The sequence below is a fragment of the Panthera uncia genome, assembly GCF_023721935.1.
Source record: "Panthera uncia isolate 11264 chromosome B2 unlocalized genomic scaffold, Puncia_PCG_1.0 HiC_scaffold_24, whole genome shotgun sequence".
NCBI classification, from domain to species: Eukaryota; Metazoa; Chordata; class Mammalia; order Carnivora; family Felidae; genus Panthera; species Panthera uncia.
This window is the reverse complement of record NW_026057580.1, coordinates 116,237,636-116,258,052: the sequence shown is the minus strand read 5'-3', so window position 1 is coordinate 116,258,052 and position 20,417 is coordinate 116,237,636. Positions and strand designations below refer to the sequence as shown.

The 20,417-nt window shown below is 46.0% G+C and overlaps 1 protein-coding gene and 1 pseudogene across 1 annotated transcript in view; both read left to right on the top strand.

Moving 5' to 3' along the window:
* The window catches only part of PDE10A (phosphodiesterase 10A), a 595,277-nt gene that overhangs the window by 214,971 nt on the left and 359,889 nt on the right, over nucleotides 1-20,417 (top strand). The window lies entirely within an intron of this gene.
* On the top strand, nucleotides 6,427-7,740 carry LOC125939165 (glutathione S-transferase kappa 1-like; annotated as a pseudogene).

Below are 20,417 nucleotides of genomic sequence, written 5' to 3'. Positions count from 1 at the left end.
GCCCGTCACAGTGACCACCCACTGCATGATTCCACTTACGTGAAGGGCCTGGGATGGGCGGAGCCACAGAGACGGACGTAGGTGAATGATTGCCAGGAGCTGGGCACAGAATGGACAGAGAGTGAATTCTCACCGGTGTGGCCTTTCCCTTGGGGGTGAGGCATGTCCTGGAAATACATGGTGGTAATGGCCACACAGCCTTGGGAGTGTACAGACCCCACTGAATAAGGTGTGCTTTTAAAGGGTGCATCTGATGCTCTGTAGGCATATATTATATCCCGATTAGATATTTTATTTTTTATTTATTTTTTAAATGTTTGTTTTTGAGAGAGAGAGAGAGAGAGAGACAGAGCACAAGCAGGGGAGGGGCAGAGAGAGAGGGAGACCCAGAATCCAAAGCAGGATCTAGGCTCTGAGCGGTCAGCACAGAGCCCGACGCGGGGCTCGAACCCACGGACCGCGAGACCGTGACCTGAGCCGAAGTCGGATGCTCAACCGACTGAACCACCCAGGTGCCCCGCAATCAAATATTCTAAAATAAAGGTACATTTACATGGACATAATTCTTGGTTTCTCTCTGTGACCCCTTAAGCTCATAACAAGTCATTTGTTTGCAGGGCCATCTGACCCAACCGAGGGAAAGAATCTAAGCACAAGTGGCAAAACGTAAGGAGAGGTGTTTTGGGGTAGAAGGCATCTCTTTTCACTTGAGCTAAAAGTGTGAGTTAGAAGTGGAGTGTGCTGTTTGTGAGCCAGCCAATTCAATTAGAAAACAACGAGAAGTTTGAAAGACTCGAGTAGTTAGCATCTTTTTAAGTCAAAATTGCCCGTTATATAATCTTTCAACGGCTGCACAGAAGAGCCCTGAGTCACATAGCGTTCCCACACGTGTCCAAAGTTTGAAATAAATGGGATGATTCTGTGCGGCCTGGCAAACCGTGAAGCACATTTATTTCCATTTATTCGTCTCCATCTTTGCATCTGTATTTAAATAACCCCGTGCCTGCAGGTCTGGCGACTTCATTTCCTGGGTTCTATAAAATCCCAGCCCGGACAGACAGCTTGCAGGAAGTGGTTTTCCACATGACATGTAAGCAGTAAGAAAGAGGGCATAAAAAAATAAACAACCCGACTAGTTTGCAGAACACAATTGCATGCAGAATTGACCTTAATTTGCAGACGCCTTCGGATTATCTGCTAGGGTTTCCAGGCCACTGTCTACACTTTCTGTGGGGCTTTCCAGCCGGGCACGAAACCAAATTAACAAACCAGACTTCAAACAAGGCTCTTCTGAGGCCCTGTAAGCAACGTGTTAGTAGGTACCATAAGCATATACAAGGATGAACCTGCCTATCAGGAAAAGTGTGCTCTTTCCAGGCTCGACGTTTTATTTTGAGGTGCAAAAGCGGCTGGCAGCAAACCCCTTTCTCGTGGCTCCAGTCTTCATGGCCTGTCAGTAACGGTGGCTGTTTTCTCGTACCCGTGTTCCTTGACACTCTCACCCGGGATTATACTGCAGAGACAGTGGCCACGGGGACGGGGACTGTACAATAAGGTAGAGGGACAGGTGCCAGCAGTTAGGAGCTAAGGACAGGTGTGTGGCCGTTTACCTACTGGGATTTTATTGACGTCTTTAAAAATATTTTCTTGTGCTTTCAGAGGAGATGTTTTAGAAAACTAAACTAGATTTTTATGTTTTTCAGTTTTATTTATTTGTTTTGAAGGAGAGAGAGCACAAGTGGGGTAGGGGCCGAGAGAGAGAGGGGGAGAGAGAGAATCCCAAGCGGGCTCGGCACTGTCAGCGTGGAGCCTGAAGCGGGGCTTGAACTCACAAACCTTGAGATCGTGACCTGAGCCGGAATCTAGGGTCGGACGCTTAATTGACTGAGCCACCCAGGCGCCCCTAAACTAGATTTTTCAAACCAAAAGCAGAAAGTTTTCAACAAACTTCACTGTTTAAAGTAATGGCCATAGAATATTTTTAAAAGGCTGTATCTGGGGCGCCTGGGTGGCTCAGTCGGTTAAGCGGCCGACTTCGGCTCAGGTCATGATCTCGCGGTCCGTGAGTTCGAGCCCCCCGTCGGGCTCTGTGCTGACAGCTCAGAGCCTAGAGCCTATTTCAGATTCTGTGTCTCCCTCTCTCTAACCCTCCCCTGTTCATGCTCTGTCTTTCTCTGTTTCAAAAATAAATAAAACGTTAAAAAAAAAAGGCTGTATCTAAACTCTGTCGATTTCCCCAAAGGGATAGTAATCACAGTAATATCGCCTCATCTACAGGGCTTGATTTTTTTTTTTTTTTTTTTTTTTTTGCAAACAGATTTTTGGCACTAGAATATATTAAAACCAGTGTGATTTCCTAAATTGGTTTGTAATGATACCTCTCATTTCTTGAGCGCATCTGAGGAAAATGCTAATATTCCTTCTTTTCCAGGTGGGAGAACTGAGATTCAAAATGATAAGTAAAATGCCCAAAGACAGGGGCGCCTGGGTGGCGCAGTCGGTTAAGCCTCCGACTTCAGCCAGGTCACGATCTCGCGGTCCGTGAGTTCGAGCCCCGCGTCGGGCTCTGGGCTGATGGCTCAGAGCCTGGAGCCTGTTTCCGATTCTGTGTCTCCCTCTCTCTCTGCCCCTCCCCCATTCATGCTCTGTCTCTCTCTGTCCCAAAAATAAATAAAAAACATTGGAAAAAAAAAAAAATGCCCAAAGACAACCGCTAAGAATCAAAGCAGAGATTCGGATCCCGGGTCTTCCTCTGGCACAGCCCAAACGTTTAATCCCCCTGCCGCACTGCTCCAACCACAGGTTTTCTCCTGCAGTCTATGCTGACCTGGATTTTGTCACATAAAGGCAGCATTTCAAGGTAGTCAGGCACGCTGTTAACGCACTCCGCCACGCGCTAGCTGAGGGGGATCTCGGGCCTCAGTTTCTTCATGTATAATATGGGGAGTAATGAAATGGAAGTTATTATTTCTACCTTCCGATTGTCGTCAAGCTGCATTGCTCTCAGAACAGCACTGGACCACAGACGCATTCATTCAGACGTAGCTGTTACTGTGGGCGAAAGGTTTTCTGTGCCTCCAGCTCAAGGTCAGACCAGGTGGAATGCGCAATGCTGAAACATTTGTGTCCTTCAGTGCAAGTGTGAGTAACACAAAGCCACTTAAGTAGGACTGGATGCTACTCTTTAAAACCGTATGATGGGGGCGCCCCGGGGGGGCTCAGTCGCTTAAGCATCTGACTTCGGCTCAGGTCATGATCTCGCAGTTCGTGAGATCGAGCCCTGCTTCGAGTTCTGTGCTGATGGCTCGGAGCCTGGAACCTGCTGCAGGTTCTCTGTCTCCTCTCTGCCCCTCCCTCGCTTGTGCTCAGTCTCTCTCTCTCTCAAAAATAAATAAACATTACAAAAAATAGTAAAACCTTATTGTTTGGCTAGACAGATAGGGCAGAAAAATATGAAATGAATAGCGATATGAAATATTTGAACGAAATCCCCAAAATACAAGAACTCTCACAGTGGGATTTTCAGGAGAAAAACATTTTGGCGATGTCTTTAAGGAAAGAAGAAACAGGTGAGCCGATGGCCCTCTGGAGAGTTGCTGACCAGTAGTGTGAATACTGGGCTGGGGGGGAGGGACCCCGGACACGGGCCGTCCTCCAGTAACTGTGCAAACGTCCCAGCTGCTAATGAGTGCTGACTGTGTCCTACAAATCCTGATCACATATGGGTCAGTGAGTCACCAGATTTTAGACCAAGCCTTGTGTTCGTCTGTGGCCAATTTTTGGCATAAACAATTTCCTTTATTCTCATTCCCAGACTTTAAAAGTTTTTGTCATTGCTGGAGTAGGTTCCTTTTTTCTTTTGCTTTCCCTCCTTCCCCTTTTCTTTGTTCTTTTCCTTCCTTGCTCCTTTCCTTCCTCCTTACTCTCTGTTGTGTGCAAGACCTTGGGGGAATCTCCATGTCTGAAACATTCGCAGCAGGAGTGTGGGACACCCGCTGTTGGGGAGAGAGGGCCACTGTCCCCAGAGCTGGCTGAGAAAGCTGAATATAGGCCACGTAGAAAAGGGTGCTAATTATTTGCCTGAGAACAATTATGGGTGAGCGACAAAGCTTTTCCCAGTCTAAAGTGACAGAAGAAAAAGAATGCATAGTGAAATTTTCACAGAGTGATACTTACAGACTAGCAGTTGCTGTATGTTTGTGTTCTAATTCACTGAATTTGCAACGATCCCTTGTATGATGTGACTGTAAAACATAGTTACAGAACAGGTTTACAAAACTGGAAATTGGCTTTCTTGTGTCTCCCCCAGCCCCACCATCTTTTCTTTAAAATGTTTCTGAACTCTAAACATCTGGTAACCACTGATCGTGAGTGGTAATGAACCTTTAAAAAGGTGTTATTTAGAAAGGCCACACACTGGATTTCCACGAGGGGTGGAAGCAGATGGTCATTGACTAGGCACACAGCTCCTTCCGGTCACTGACCGTAGTTCTGGCCACACAGCGGATGTATTGTTTAAATATTTATAGGGGCGTCTGGGTGGCTCAGTCGGTTAAGCATCCGACTGTAGATTTTGGCCCAGGTCGTGATCTTGCAGTGCCTGAGTTCGGGCCCCATATTGGGCTCCATGCTGGTAGTGTGGAGCCTGCTTAGCTTTCTTTCTCTCTGCCCCTCCCCAGCTCTCTCTTTCTCTCTCTCAAAGTTAATATATAAACTTTAAAGAGAAAGTTAAAAAATGGAACAAAATATTGATATGATAGTTTACATCTCATTTTTCTTTGAAAAAAATGATATTTTGTTAACTGCTGTATTATAGCAGATATAATAACATGCATATGGCTTATAATTACATATTAATTATTCACATCAAAACACCAAGCTTTTTATGTTTATAATAACGGAGCCTGCTTTTTTAATCTGCTATTTTTAAGCATCTAGTTGTGACATGATATCTTAACCTCATGTTGACCATTTTGAATCTAAAGAAAAAGCCAGAGGCGCCTGGGTGGCTCAGTTGGTTAAGTGTCCGACTCTTGGTTTCAGCTCAGGTCATGATCTCACAGTCTGTGGGATCAAGCCCCACGGCAGGCTCTGTGCTGAGAGCATAGAGGCTGCTTGGGATTCTCTCTCTCCTTCTCTCTCTGCCCCTCCCCTGCATTCTCTCTCTCTCTCTCTCTCTCTCTCTCCATCAATAAAGAAACATTTTAAAAAATAACAACAAAAAAGAGAAAAACCAGACTCGTATATCAAGCAAAACTGAGGGGAAATTGAAAAACATTCTTACAAAATTATGAAGGACCCAGCAGAGATCTTGCCGGTGACCCGCTGACAGAGTAAAGAATATTAACTGACAGGGGAATTATTATCTGATACCGTTCCCCTGACTTCCCAAGGTCATTACTTGACTTACTTCGTGTGTGTGAATTTCTGGGGCATTTACATTTTCTAGCTGCAGTGGGAAATGTAACGTCCCTTCTTACCTTCCTGTGTTTTCAGTCATCTCTATGAGATTGAGCGTAAACTTTTTGGGGCAGACCAGAAATGGGCTTTGAGGCCAACTGGCCCCGTGCAGATCCCAAACCCACAACCTCCCAAACCCTGGGCCCCTGGCCCATGGCTTGCCAGCTGTGGGACCTGGGACAAGTCCCTAAATTTCTGTGAACTCAATGATCTCACCTTTAAAATGATCATGATAATGCCCGTTTTAAAGGATTAGATAAAAATGGGGCACAATCAGAGGGCACAAATGTTAGCCCTTATTCTCCCTCCAGTCTGGGAGGCCCCCCTATTTTATTCTTTTGAATGCATCCAGCAAGGTGCTTAGCACACACGCTTCACTCAGTCATCGTTCAATAATATTTATTGAAAACCTGTGAGCAGGTATAATGAGAGAAGCATGGGGAGGAGATCAGCAAACCTGGCCCAGGCCCACTAAACAGCCGTGTGATGTAGGAAGCGTACCCAGGCCTTAACTTTCTCATCTTTAAAGTGGGGCAGTCTAATGAATAATTGCTTGAAGTAGAAAGGGAAGGATGCCGGAAGGGAAGGATGCTGGAAGGGAAGAAGGTAGAGGAAGAAGGAGGAAAGAAGCCAAGGTTGAAATCAATGCTTTCGGTGAACCGTGAGTCCTGAGGAGACAAAAGCCATGTGTGTTTCTAATCCAGAACGTGGCCACAGAGAAGAGTTAATTCATATGGAACTGTTTGCTTCTAAGTTAGGTTTCATCATTCAAAATAAAGGAAAGAAACATTAAAATACGTTTTTCTAAAGGGAGCAGCATGACGGTGCGAACCAGTACCCTTGGGAAATCCAGTGGTCGCGTCTGGCACAAAGGCAAAGCCACGGATCACCTGACCGCATCCACGGCAGGCCTGAGCTTGGAGAAGCACCGGGCACGCCAGGAGCGCTCATGAAATGTCAGTTACGATGACGGTACTAATAATTATAACATCAGTTATACATATTTTATATATATAGTTAGACATATAATACCAGCGTCATTAACATCACCCTGCTGGCTGGGATACACAAACACTATCCTTCTATTAAATATACGGTGCATCGTAAATTGCCCCTTTATATGTAATGAGACGCCTCCTGGAAATAAAGTTTGAGTAGAGAGCACTTAGGAACCTTAGAACTTCACAGTAAACAACTGGATGAAAAGTGCCCACCGACAAAGCCAAGAAACAGGTTCGAACCTTGTAGAGTCAGTAGCAGATGGGACACGGAAGGATGGTGACGAATATCCGGGGGGAAGCGCAATCCTCGCGCATGTTTTTTCTTTAACGTTGGCATTAGCGCAGCAGCCAATTCCACGTTTGGGAACAACTAGCTTGGAAATGAGTTTTGAGGAATCAGTAGGCGGAGGTGCGTGCGGGGAGTTCTCCCCGCAGCCGCAGGGAGCGGCCCAGGGACCGGCTGGGGGACTGGCTGGCCTTCCGCTCACTTGCTTCCGGGCTGGGAGACAGTGGAGGAAGAATGAATGAAATCACAGTTAAACTCCAGGGATAGGAAGCGTGTGCTGCTGCGGCCTGGGGTCTCTGCTGCGCCCCCTCGGAGCTCCTCTGTGCCGCACTGTCCCCTGCGCCTGGCTGGAGGGCCTGTGCTGATAGAAACTTCGGGAACATCAACCTGCGGTTATGCCCGAGTCTCTTCGCAGCGCTCGTGGAAGATGGAAACAAGCCGCCAGCTCTGCTTCCCTGCAAAGCCCAGCCCCCAGAAATGACGTCAGGCTCCCCGGGGGCGTGTCCAGCCTCCCGTCCAGTCCCCCAAGGATTTCTTCTCTGTGATCCTTGAAAAAGAAAGTTTATCGGCCATGCGATCCCTCGCCACTGTGAAGCTGGAGCCCCCGGAGATGCTGAGAAGGCGTCCAGGGAGCTGTGGGTGCGCGTCTGGCCACGGGATGAAGAACCACGGAGAGCCAGAGCATCCTGGCCGCCGCAGAGAAGGCTGGCGCCTCTACAGAACCCTCCCGGGGACTTCTGGAGACGATCTCGACACCAAAGGTGAAGAGGGAGCTGGAGGAGACCTCGAGGCAGCCCGCAGATACGGGGCCTTTGGGCTGCCCGTCCGCCTGGCGCATCTGGACGGCCAAAGCCATGTGCTGTTGGGCTCGGCCTGGATGGAACGCTGGGACACCGGCTGGGAGAGAAGCCATAAATGCCAGACTTTAAGGATGGGCAAGGGGAAACAAACTACCACAATCAAACAGCAGACCGTGTGCTTACCCTTCTTCCACCATGTGACGCTAGGAATCTGGTTTCCCTGTCTGACAGAGGCTCCTCTGTGGCCCTGGGGACGCCGGGGAGGGGGCTGTGTGGGACACGCTCTGCCTTTCGTCTCATGGCTGCTCTTACTTCCGTGCCTCACAGATGCCTTTCAAGAGCCCCAAGCTCTGCGTCCCCCAGAATAAGCCTAATGCCGTCAGGCATAAAAGATATATCACACCCCAAGATGAGAAAGCTTTGTGACTGGGCAACTCTTGCTGTATTGACTGTACATGGAAAGAGAAGGAAGTGAAAGAACGTAAGGGGTGTCTTCGGTCCTTAAAAAGAAAACACTTCTAGAGAAGAGTCGTGGGGTTAGATCGCATACGATTTATTCTAGAATCAGAATCCCTTTAGGTGCAAAATTAAAAAACAAATTAGCATTGATTGGACACGTTGATTTTTATCAATATGTGCAATTGAGCACAAAATGATTTTATATGAGGCGGAACAGAAACAGAATTTCTTCCCGGATGTGGTTTAGAGCTCACCTTTCAGCCCACCTCAAGTCTAGTTTAATAAACATGAAAACGATGAGAGTAGAAAAGCAATTAAAGCCACCATGGAGGCCCAGGGACCTACGTGATCTGGGCACTTCACAAACTGCTCTGGGTGTAATTTTCCACACTTTCAGTGAAGAGATTGGACTAGTTCCCCTTCAGGGAAGGTCTTTTCAGACGTGGCTATTTCATGATCTATCCGATAGGTGAAGAACTCGGCCGGCTGCAAATGGTCTTTGGAAAGCCACGAACAAGGCGATGCGTTGTGGCATGCTAATCCTTAATACTCTTTTCTTCACCTTGGGAGTGGGCTTGCGCCTTTGGGGCCACGTTGTCACAGAGTGGCAGGAGACAAACCGAGGTCTTAGAGAGCCCGTCACTTCTCTCCTTGCGAAAAAGGCAACGCACCATGTGCCGGGCCCCACTGAGGGATGGTTTGGCCCCGAAAAGTGGGCAGGTCCTCGCTTGGCCGGACCCCATCATCTCATGCCAAGTGAGAATCCATGGATTCAAGATGTCCCTGCACCTTTATTCCTTGCATTGCATTTGTCATGCGTCACGACGCTCACCTCTGTCAGGAAGTAGCCTGGGACACTTGAATACCATCTAAGGTTATTAAAAACACCCCAAAGTCTGCGTGAAACACTTTGTTCTGTGTCCCATCTTCTTTCTAAAATGTATTTTTGGACATGTCCCAAAAAGTTTCCCCCCCTTCACCTGGGCAGAACTGCCCGAGTGACGAAGTCTCACAACCGCTGCGGGCATCACGGAATTGTCCCCATCTCGAGAAGCGGGCACGGGGTTCCCAGGCCCCCTTCCTCTCGCCAGCGGCCAGCACACCGTGGGCATCACATCACACCGTCTGCTCAGACGTCTGCACTTACAGCAACTTAAGCCTGTCTGGTATCTTTTCATTTTGCTGTAAGTAAATGAATGTTTCCCAAACCTCACGACATGGTAAGGGGAAGTCGCACCAGACTTCAAGGCAACAAATGCCATGCCTGTCTAGAATAAGGGACTGAGGTGCAGACCTTGAGTAAACCAGATTGGGCGACAAGGTTGGCGATGCACGAACCTTCTGAAAGAGCCTCGTCAAAGAAACAATACACATGAAGGTCCAATTTCCTGCCATTTTTTTGGGGATTTTTCCTCTGGAGAACTACAAATGAGCCTGAAAATTATTAGAAACCAGGGGTGCCTGGGTGGCTCAGTTGGTTGAGCGTCCAACTTCAGTTCAGGTCATGGTCTCTCGGTTCATGGTTTCGAGCCCCGTGTTGGTCTCTGTGCTGACAGCTTGGAGCCTGGAGCCTGCTTCGGATTCTGTGTCTCCCTTTCTCTCTATGCCTCCCCTGCTTGTGTGCCCTCTCTCTCAAAAATAAATAAACATTTAAAAAAATTATATATCAAAATAAGCATATCATTTTTTCAGAAGAAAAATCAAACTTATAAACTTGCTAATTCCCTTTACATTATTTTATAAATCAGTATTCCAATAAACATATGCAAATTATTTTTAAGAAGATAAGGTGATTCTAAAGCTCACATGGCAAAATAAATACATTGAAAGTTGCCCTACAGAAATAAAACCTCAGTAATTAAAACCACGATAAAGGCATATGATACACCTAATTCAGTGCAGGAGAATAGAAAGTCCAGAAGTAGGCCCAAACACATGAGAGAATTTTGTATCCCCTGAATGGACTGGTCAATAAATGGTATCAGAAAATACTGCTGGGGCACCTGGCTGGCTCACTCAGTTAAGCATCCGACTTCAGCTCAGGTCATGTTCTCTCGGTTCATGGTTTCGAGCCCCACTGAAGGCTCCGTGCTGACAGCTTGGAGTCTGGAACCTGCTTCGCATTCTGTGTCTCCCTCTCTCTGTTCCTCCCCCACTCACACTCTGTCTGTCTCTCTCTCTAGAATAAATATGTTTTAAAAAATTTTTAAAGAAAATGTTGTTGCCATCTAGAAAAAACCCATACATGGATCTATATTTCATGCTGCACCTCAGGATTAATCCCAAATGAATAAAGGATTTAAATTTAAAAAAAGTCATCAAAAATCTAGAAGAAATATAAGAATTCTTTTATAAATGCAGCAAAGTAATGGCCTTTCTAACTGTATTTGAAAAATCAGAAGACATGATTCCAAAACCAGACAGAAACCCCACTGAAAAGGAGAACTATAGACCAATTTCCCTGATGAACATGGATGCAAAAATCCTCAACAAGATATTAGCCAACCGGATCCAACAATACATTAAAAAAATTATTCACCACGACCAGGTGGGATTTATACCTGGGATGTAGGGCTGGTTCAATATCCACAAAACAATTAATGTGATTCATCACATCAATAAAAGAAAGGACAAGAACCATATGATCCTCTCAGTAGATGCAGAGAAAGCATTTGACAAAATACAGCATCCTTTCTTGATAAAAACCCTGAAGAAAGTAGGGATAGAAGGATCATACCTCAAGATGATAAAAACCATATACGAGCAACCCAACGGTAATATCATCCTCAATGGGGAAAAATTGAGAGCTTTCCCCCTAAGGTCAGGAACAAGACAGGGATGTCCACTCTCGACACTGTTATTCAACATAGTATTGGAAGGCTTAGCCTCTGCAATCAGACAACACAAAGAAATAAATGGCATCCAGATTGGACAGGAGGAGGTCAAACTTTCACTCTTCGCAGATGACATGATACTCTATATGGAAAACCCAAAAGATTCCACCAAAAAACTTCTAGAACTGATTCATGAATTCAGCAAAGTTGCAGGATATAAAATCAATGCACAGAAATCAGTTGCATTCCTATACACCAACAATGAAGCAACAGAAAGAGAAATCAAGGAATCGATCCCATTTACAGTTGCACCAAAAACCATAAAATACCTAGGAATAAATCTAACCAAAGAGGTGAAAAATCTATACACTGAAAACTATAGAAAGTTTATGAAAGAAATTGAAGAAGACACAAAGAAATGGAAAAAGATTCTATGCTCCTGGATAGGAAGAACAAATATTGGTAAAATGTCGATACTACCCAAAGCAATCTACATATTCAATCCTATCAAAGTAACACCAGAATTCTTCCCTATCAAAGTAACACCTATCAAAGTAACACCAGCATTCTTCACAGAGCTAGAACAAATAATCCTAAAATTTGTATGGAACCAGAAAAGACCCCAAATAGCCAAAGCAATCTTGAAAAGGGAAACCAAAGCAGGAGGCATCACAATCCCAGACTTCAAACTATACTACAGAGCTGTAATCATCAAGACAGTATGGTACTGGCACAAGAACAGACCCTCAGATCAATGGAATAGAATAGAGAACCCAGAAATGGACCCACAAACATATGGGAAACTAATCTTTGACAAAGCAGGAAAGAATATCCAATGGAATAAAGACAGTCTCTTCAGCAAGTGGTGCTGGGAAAACTGGACAGCAAAATGTAGAAGAATGAACCTGGACCACTTTCTTACACCATACCCAAAAATAAACTCAAAGTGGATGAAAGACCTCATTGTAAGACAGGAAGCCATCAAAACCCTCGAGGAGAAAGCAGGCAAAAACCTCTTTGATCTTGCCCGCAGCAATTTCTTACTCAACATGTCTCTGGAGGCAAGGGAAACAAAAGCAAAAATGAACTACTGGGACCTCATCAAAATTAAAAGCTTCTGCACAGCGAAGGAAACAATCAGCAAAACTGAAAGACAACCGACAGAATGGGAGAAGATATTTGCAAATGACATATCAGATAAAGGGGTAGTATTCAAAATCTACAAAGAACTTCTCAAACTCAACACCCAAAAAACAAACAATCCAGTGACGAAATGGGCAAAAGACATGAATAGACACTTCTCCAAAGAAGACATCCAGATGGCCAACCGACACATGAAAAGATGCTCAACCTCACTCATCATCAGGAAAATACACATCAAAACCACAATGAGATACCACCTGACAGCTGGCAGAATGGCTCACATGAACAACTCAGGCAACAACAGAGGTTGGCGAGGATGCGGAGAAAGAGGATCTCTTTTGCATTATTGGTGGGAATGCAAGCTGGTGCAGCCGCTCTGGAGAACAGTATGGAGGTTCCTCAAAAAACTAAAAATAGAACTACCCTACAACCCAGCAATTGCACTACTAGGCATTTATCCAAGGGATACAGGTGTGCTGTTTCGAAGGGACACATCCCCCCCCCCGTTTATAGCAGCACTAGCAACAATAGCCAAAGTATGGAAAGAGCCCCAATGTCCATCGATGGATGAATGGATAAAGAAAATGTGGTTTATATATACAATGGAGTATTACTCGGCAATCAAAAAGAATGAAATCTTGCCATTGGCAACTACGTGGATGGAACCGGAGGGTATTATGCTAAGCGAAATTAGTCAGAGAAAGACAAAAATCATATGACTTCACTCATAGGAGGACTTTAAAAGGCCAAACAGATGAACATAAGGGAAGGGAAACAAAAATAATATAAAACCAAGGAGGGGGACAAAACAAAAGAGATTCATAAATCTGGAGAACAAACTGAGGGTTGCTAGAGGGGTTGTGGGAGGGGGGCTGGGCTAAATGGGGAAGGGGCATTAAGGAATTTACTCCTGAAATCATTGCTTCACTATTACCAACTGATTTGGATGTAAATCTTAAAAAATAAAAAAAATAAAGTTAAATCATATTAAAAAAAAGAAGATGGCATGAAAGGTATGGTTGATGTTTTTAACTTTGTTTAAAAAGAGAATTCCTCCAATACACCATAAACAAAGTAAAACAGAAAGGAAAAAATGGAAAAGAAATTGGTAACTCCCACAAGACAACAAGAAAAAGACTAATATCTTAACAGAAGAAGGGAGGGGCACAAAAGACACGAACACTGAATTCACAGAAAAGGAAGTAAGAGTGTCCCATGAACATATGAACAGTGCTCAGCCTCCCCACTGAGATACCATTTGTCACGTACAACTTGAAAACAACAAGGTTTTAAGAAAATGGGCATAGTCATATATTGCCAGCAAGAACGGTCTGGCCACATCCATCAAAAGTACAAAGATGTATGATGCTTTGAATAGCTTCATTTTTTACCTGTTTTTTTTAAGTTTATTTATTTTGAAAGAGACAGCATGAGTGGGGGAGGAGCAGAGAGAGAGGGAGAGAGAGAGAGAGAGAGAGAGAGAGAGAGAGAGAGAGAATCCCAAGGAGGCTCCACACTGTCAGCGCAGAACCCTGCTCAGGGCTCGAACTCACGAGCCATGAGATCATGACCTGAGCCGAAATCGAGAGTCAGACACAACTGACCACGCCACCCAGCAGCCCCTAAATAGCTTTAAACCACCTGCCGCATGTGCCAATTCACTGTGACGTTGTCCCCAGCAGCAGAGACTAGAAACAGCCTAAATGCCCACCAGGGTGGAACTGAAAGTTTGCTCTGTCCATCCACCTGCCCCTCCCCATTGTTACAAAAGGAGTGAAGTCTACATACTGAATCGGAAGGATCTCAAAGATGCGTTATTACGAGACAAATCTACAGTGCTCAACTTTGTGTTGTAACAGAGGGAAGCACATATTCGTATTTGCTTAGATCTGCATAAAAATCTGGAAGGAGACAGAAAAGAAAGCAGTAACTGTGCTCAGCTCTTCGGGGGTAGTGGGTAGTAATGGTGAATGGACAGGAGGTGAGCTGTTCATATATGTCTTCTTATCATTTTTTTTTTGAACACTGTGAATGCATAACCTCTCAAAAACTAGGAAAACATTTTTAAAGTAGGAAATCTGCTGGAGAAAAGTGCTTCTGGACATCTTTATCCTCCCCAAAGAACTTACCCAGTCTTTTTTTATATTGATTTTTTAAGAATTATTTCCCCAACATTTCTAGCATATTGTTATTTGAGTCATTGGGGGTTCCATCCAGGGCTGGGCTTCTCTAGAATGCCAAGTTCACGTTTCTCCCTGGAACTTGCCACCAGACAGGAACTCCCAACACCGTGCAAAGTCCATCCCAGATGTGCACAGCCACAGTGCCTGGGCGGGGGTGGGGGGGGGCGCTCTCCACGTCCTCTGTCTCCATCAGCGAGCGCCACATGGGGTTACGTGGCCAGCTGTCCTGCCTCTTCCACATGAGTGGCGTTTCCCTGTCTCCTGGGGTAGCTCCATTCATTCCCTTTACCCTACTATTCTGTAGTTTAAATCACTGTTTATCAGCCATTCCTCCAAATTACTAGGTAAAGAACAGCTTTGAAGCTTGTTTGATAATGAAGACTAGACACCCTGCTTTTTGCGCTGTTTTAAGGAAAAGACTGATTCTAATAGCAGTGTCTTTGAGTGATGGTAGAATGACATTTATGGAGAGAAGCCTTTGGAGAAAGACTTGTTTAAACACACAGAGCTTGCTCCTGAGATGCCCAGTCATGTGATCATTTCGGAGCCCTCATTTCCCCAGGCCAACCGTTTATGTTGCGAGTCTTACGAGTAAGTTTAATTAAGCACTTGAAAGGTGGTAACTTGTAATTACTATTTTACAATATGGTGAGAGTCAGGACCCTGTTAGCATGAAATAATAATTGCTAGTAAGCGATTTCATTAAAAGTGCGGCTTTTCACGAGCCGGCACAGAAACACTCAGGACCTGGACCTTCTGAGAACGGTCCCGGGGCGGGGGCGGGGCGGGGGGGGGTGCACTGCATGTCAGTTTCATCTGGTTTCCTGTGAACAGAGGACATGAGTACATCGTAAGAGAAGCTTTCTAGAAAAAGAAAAATAGTTATGGGAATTTATTTCTGCTTTGTCCTATCACATCCCGCATGGAGAGTGGAGGGAACTGTCGTTTTTCTTACGTTCTTTCATACCTAAAGTAGAGGAAAAACATTTCTAAGACATGGATGTGGTCCTTTTCCGCCACCACTCCTAGCTTGTGGGTTCACGTTAAAATCAACAAAAATCACACAAGTACTTTCAATGAGATTTTTTGGGGGGCGGGTAGGGCATGGGGATCTTTATTCTTTTTATTTCAGCTTCATTGAGGCATAACTGATGAATAAAATTGTACAACATTTAAAGTGCACCGTGTGGCGATTTCATATTAAAAAGTGATTTGTGCAAAATAAGGAGGATCTGTGGTTGTTGTTAAGTGAGCATTAATACAGATTGTTTTATTATAGTACATAGCCCAGCTCCGTCATGCCTCACTGGCTGAAGCATAAAATAAAATCAGCAACATTGCTTATCAGATGTCCATTCTTCCTAGGCGCCGAAGATATCGATAAGTCATCGCTTTCCTGCCATAATGCAGCTTGGAATATTAATTCGCATCACTTTTAAAACCTCTTTTTTTTCCCACTCCTGAAGCCGATTCTTATTAATAATGGCTCCAAAAACACAAGTCTTCAAAGACAGCTGTGAATTTTTATTGTCAATTATCCTTGTCCCCAACTTCCCAGTGGTTTTATTAGTCTTCCTGGAACTTCAAATATTGTGCATTCACTAAGCATGTCTGTGTAGAGAAAACTCTACTTTACTTCTTGGAGCTTCTGTTCAATTTTAAAAATAAACTTTTGTTATTGAAACAACAATTTACTTTTTATAATTGCAGTAAAAAAAAATTCAAGATACAGGCCATCTGAGAGAAGCTTATTCTTGGTGCCCCAGAAATCCGAATTCTGGCTTCATTAAATGATTTGATTTATGATGCACGTTCAGGTTCGGGAGCAAAATAACCTGTATTCTTGACCCCAAAAGGGTGATCACCTAAGTGCTTTACATATTTTATTTACTTGACTCTTGCAACAAGATAATGAAGGAGGTACCATTATTACTGTAACTCCACAGATAAGGAAACTGGGGCTTAAGAGGCTGGGGGCGCCCGGGTGGCTCAGTTGAGTGTCCAACTTGGGCTCAGGTCATGAGCTCGAGCCCCACAGTGGGCTCTCTGCTGCCTGTACAGAGCCTGCTTGGGATCCTGCGGCACCTGGGTGGCTCTGTTGGTTAAGCGTCCGACTCCTGGTTTCAGCTCAGGTCACAATCTTGCGGTTTTTTGAGTTCAAGCCCCGCATCAGGCTCTGCGCTGGCAGCATGGAGCCTGCTTTGGATTTTCTCTCTCCCTCTGTCTCTGCCCCTCCCCCACTCCCACTCTCTCTGTCTCTCTCAAAATAAATAAGCAAACTTTAAAAAATGTTTTTTAATTTAAAAAAATTAAAAAGAGACTACATGACTTGCCAGAGCTCACGGGGTGAGTGGAGACGAGTGAAGCTGTCTGCTTCCACAACCCATGTGCTTAGCCACCCTTTTAGGTATGTTTTGGCGGCCCGTATCTATAAGAACGGTTGTATTAAAATTTAAACGTACTTTTTTCTAAAACTACTTCTAGAGCGACGTTTGTCTCCAGCAGCATACTGATTTATTATTGGTATTCGTTTCAGGAATATTAGGTCTTCTCTCTTTTTTTTTAATGTTTTTATTTTTGAGAGCGAGAACCAGAGCACAAGCAGGGGAGGGGCAGGGAGAGAGAGAGACACAGAATCCGAAGCGGGCTCCAGGCTCCGAGCTGTGAGCACAGAGCCCAATGCAGGGCTGGAACCCACAAACCGTGAGATCATGACCTGAGTCAAAGTCGGACCTTACCCGACTGAGCCGCCCAGGCGCCCTGATCTTCTCTCTTTACCAGGAAAATGTTCTGTTCTGTTTTGTTTTCTGGGAGGATATTTTCAATCTGTGTTTCAAAAACATTGGAGGCTCCGTTCCACAGTCCCTTATTAAGCACCAACTGTGTGCCAGATGCTGGGTTACAAAAATGAGTGGTCACCAGCACCTTCAGAAGCCCAGTATCCTGCAGGGAGACAAGTTAGTACATAGTCCAAGGAAGGTGAATTTCGGCTGGTGGCTGGTGACTGAACCAGCCAGCTGTGGGCGGTCATACATGTTCCGGAACCACATAAGAAGTGGTTCTCAAGCTCGCTGTCTCTCACGGAAACACTGCATCAGCCCCTATGCCATATGCACTATGGACAATTCTGGAACTTTCATAGTTGTTAGAAAAAGAGGGAGGCCTAATGATAAAAAACTTATGTGAAACATTTGACACAGGGACTGCCTATTTGAATTACGTACCTTGCTAGTTTGACATTTGGCAGTTTTATGGATATAAGAAAATCAAGTAAATTATTGTATAAGAATTATGGTTTATGCTTTTTTATTTCTGGTTGATTGTCACTATGCTTACCCCAATCCGGGGGGGGGGGCAACGGGGGATGTGTGTGACCATTAGCATTTCTGTATATTTCAGTGGAGCAGCATTGTCGATTCCAAGGAGCACCGTGGATTCATGAGATTTGGTCACTTCAAGGAAGATATACAAAATTTTAATATGCGTACAATACACAGTTGTAATGGATTTAGTCAAAATTTAAACAAGTTAGCATCTGTGGTGGAAAAAAAAAAAACCCTAAACACTAAAATAACAGGTGTCTCTTCTATAAGAAATGAAACCTGAGAGTTTTTAAAATATTTTTATTGAAAACAAAACCAAAATTCTACCCTTGGCTCGGGTCAAGGAGAGCTGTTTACGTGAGCCTTCCACAACGTGAAATAAAAGTCCTCCCTTAGAATTTGTCTGATAAGCCTGCCCCCTCAGGTGGCCTCCGACCAGGAGTGTGGCCCTCGGCCGTGGGGAAGCGCGTTCCCTGCATCAAACCTACAAACCCCCTGTGGGTTGATGTTTAAAGTACATGAGTTCATTTGCTACTGAGTCAATCCAAGATGACATCGACTTCCTGGTTAAATTTCGAGGGATTTCATTTGTTTCGGTTCCTTAGGATTCCAGAATTCAGTTTCACATATTGTTCAAAAAGCATTTCATTGATCATCGACCCCAATGTTCCTAAAATTTCTCTCAAATGCTATTTTCCTTTTCAGTAAAAATAGTTTACGGTTACAGATGGATACATCTTTTAATATGTGTCCGTAGCAAATAAATGAGCACAGTGTCTCCGAATGTGATATAAATTTGGAACCGACGTTCCCATAAGAATGAAAGAAGAGCGTCTGAGGACACAGGTCTCTAGGTAAACGTAGCTCAGATTTTCAGTAGCATCTGCTAAAAGGCTTCTTCCTTACAGATGCTGACATTGGACGATGTTTCCTTCCGCTCGGGGCCCTTCGGTGTCTAAAGGAATGTGCGGGTTTTAAATACTCCTGTTCTGCTGGTTTGTTAACACTGTTTGGGCGTAAGTAACAGAACAAATTATACTGGTCATCTTTCGCTGGGTAACGAGTGCCCCCGGATCCCAGTGGTTTAAAGCAGCGTGCCCTTGTTACCCCCACTCCTCCCACCCCCCTGGGTTTCTCTGGCTCAGGAGTCCAGGCCTAGCTGAGCAGGGGCGCTGGCTCCGAGCCTGGGGGGGGGGGGGGCAGCCGGCCTCCTGGTGTGTGCTGCGGGGGGTGGGGGGCCCTCTGCAGGTTCCCCCAGGCTGGCCTTGCCTGGGGGCAGCTCCCCCGAAGGCAGCGACGGCAGCGTGTTGGAGAGGTTCAGGGCACCTAAAGGAATCTAGGGGCAAGCGTGTGCCTGGGCCTGAAGTTTGCACGAACAGGTGGGGCAGGCAGGGGGCGCGTCGTGGCCTCTGGCCGCTGGGAACTCTCCCGGGTACCCCAGGTAGCCGCCACCCCAACTTCTCTGACACTTGCCCTGAAAACCGGCTGCACCTGCCCCGGGTCCTCGGCCCTCTGTCCCGCTGTGCCGGCCCCCCTGCCCCTCCAGGCCCCCGCGACTCCACAGAGACACACACGGGGTGCTGAATGCTGTGGCTGCTGAAAAAGGGTGCGTCCCGGAACCCTCGAAGAAGCTTCTAGAACCGAGGAGTCGGTGCCCCGTGCCTGGGGTCCGGGGGACACCACGCCCTGTGCATCTCAGCGGGCTGTGTCTGGGGAGACGGATGTGAGATAACATTGTGTCTGAAACGGAACCGACAGAAGGAAAAGACAAAGGGTCACCATCCTCCAGCTGGGCCAAGGGCCCCAGTGGGGTGGAAGCCGGGTGTGCGGTGTCTATTCCGCTCTGTCCGTCCCCTTGTGAACATCTAGGGTCACAGCAGGGCTTGGGGTGACCTGACTACCTGCTCCCTACGTGGGGAGAGTGAGCCCAGCCAGCCAGTCCCAGCCCCAGGCCGGGGAGCTCTGCCCCTCCCCTGCCCCGGGGAGGCCACCCCCCGCCCCCCGGCCTCCCCCGCCCCAGCCCCCAAGTGGCCCCCCCCCGCCACCCGCCCCCTTCTGCCTCCTCTGTGCTGCTAAGAGTCCAGGAAGTCCCTGGGAAGAAACCACTTGCCATGTTTGACCACTTTGTTTTGGGTCCCTTCTATTTCTCCCCTGGAGTGCAGGTTATTCCCACGCGCTCACTGCTCTCTGCGTGAGCTGAGGCTGTCGTCCTCCGCCTCCTTGGTCGGCAGGTCTGCGTCCACTAGAACAGGGCTTGTCGCCCACCTTCCTCCTCTGTCCCCAGGCCGTGCCCCCTCCCCTGCCGCCAGCATTTCCGTTCCCTCAGCCCCACGGGCTCCCCGCTCAGATCGCACTCGGGGAGCCCTAAGTGGGTCAGTGAGGACAGTCGCTCCCCTTCTGAGATTCTCCACCAGAACACCAGTCACGGGTTCGGCCAGGTAACTTCCGGAAGTGGCCAATCAGTGCTAAGGAAAGAACGAGCCAATGTTTGAGTTGGAAATGTAAGACATTTGAGCATCAGTAGTGATATTTCTCTTTGCCCATTTAATAGCAGAAATGGTCAATACTCAAAGGCAGGGATTTAAAAAAGGAAGTGTTTTTCATACACCAATAAATGTTTTAGAAAGCTAGATTTGGGTGGTAGCCAGAATTAGTTTGTAAGTATACCGGGAGGGGAGGGATGTGCATAAAACAGTGCATCCAACAGGAGACATTTGGAGTCTGACCAATGTTTTAGGAGCTTTTAGTTCACTTTGTACTTATCGTTTCTTAATAACTTCACTTGAAATAGTCCACAGATGACGGTAATGGTGGTTATGGTGATGATGGTGCTGGTGGTGGTGGTGATGATGACGGCATGTCTTTATTGAGGACTTTGCACGGACCCAATTCAATTCTCATGTGAATTAACTCTAATATGCATTAACT